The sequence below is a fragment of the Tupaia chinensis genome, unplaced genomic scaffold (genome assembly GCF_000334495.1).
Source record: "Tupaia chinensis unplaced genomic scaffold, TupChi_1.0 Scaffold000201_1, whole genome shotgun sequence".
NCBI lineage: Eukaryota > Metazoa > Chordata > Mammalia > Scandentia > Tupaiidae > Tupaia > Tupaia belangeri.
In genome coordinates, this window is record NW_006159676.1 from 1,506,904 (window position 1) to 1,508,327 (window position 1,424).

The window sequence follows — 1,424 nt, forward strand, 5'->3', positions numbered from 1 at the left end:
ACACGCGCCCGGCGTGAGTTTAAGCCACCAGGTCCGGGACTCGAACTGCGGTCGACTACGTGGGAGTCCAGCGATATAGCCATTATGCTAACTGCTGGTCCCATCCTGGTGTCAGTTTAAGCCACTGGATCCAGGACTCAAACCACGGTCGAATATGTGGAAGTCCAGCAACGGTAGTCATTCCACCATCTGCTGGTCCCCAGATTGTTGTTTTTTTTTTTAAGAATTTTAATTTTATTTATTCATTCATTTTATTTTAATTTAACCAGACAGAGACAGAGAGCAAAAGTAAGAAAGCAAGCCACCAGGTCCGGGACTCGAACCGTGGTCAGCCATATGGGAGTGTCCAGCACCTTAACCACCACGCCACCTGCTGGTCCCTACCCCCAACGACTCTTATAAATGCTGGCGAGAAAGCGGCTTTTGCTCTTACCGTCCTCATCCAGACTTCTCCTTTGGGGGACGAACATTTGGACTGCACCCCGTCTGCGCCCCACACGGTGCCAGGCGCCCGGCTGCGGGGGTGCAGGTGCCCCGTCGTCAAACCGCAGCTCCGAAGCTCCCCGCAATGAAGCGAATCTCCAGGGCCCGTGAGAACCGAGGGGCTGGAGCTGCTCTGCGGCAGATGGAGCCAGGGGCGGGTTTCCAAGCTGGCCAGGTCCAGGGGCTGATTCCCACCTCTCATGGCTCCCCGGAGGCCCCCCTTTGGCCTTCACTCCTCCCGAGGAGGCCTCAGAAGTCACATTTGGCCTTGCTCTCGCGGGCCTGCATCCGGCGGTCCCGAGAGACAGGCGCTTTCTCACAGCCCGAGCCCAGGTGCAGAGGGAGGCTGTGGCGGGGACCCGGTCCAGGCCTCTCGGCGAGGAAGCAGGGCGTTTGGAAGCAAACGCACTTTCCCCCTGGAAAGGCCTGGGCGGTGCGGGGCTCTGCACCTCTCCGGGCGCCAGGCTGGGCCAGGGCGTTTCCATGTATGTTGCATCCGTGTGGGCTTGCATGTAACCTTGCACATGCATGCACGTGTGCACCTCCCAGAGCGCGTGAGCAGGACGTGGTGCGTGCACACGCATGCACGCACGTGCAGGCATGCAGGCACGTGGCCAGGTGAACGTGTGCGTCTCGGCACACGCGTGCAGGTGTGCGTGTGAGCATGCAGCAGGGCGCGCAGGCGCGGACCGCCCCTCTCCGAAGGACGCGAGCGCTCACCAAGCGAAGAGATTCCAAAGCCAGTTTCTGCTAAATTAAAAACAGCTTTTTCGTGTTTAAAGTTTACAATAAGAAAAATAATTTTCCTTTCTTAGAGATTCCAAAGCCAGTTTCTGCTAAATTAAAAACAGCTTTTTCGTGTTTAAAGTTTACAATACGAAAAATAATTTTCCTTTCTTCCAGGGGGAGGGTGGGGGAGAGGAGAGAGGAGGAGGAGGAGG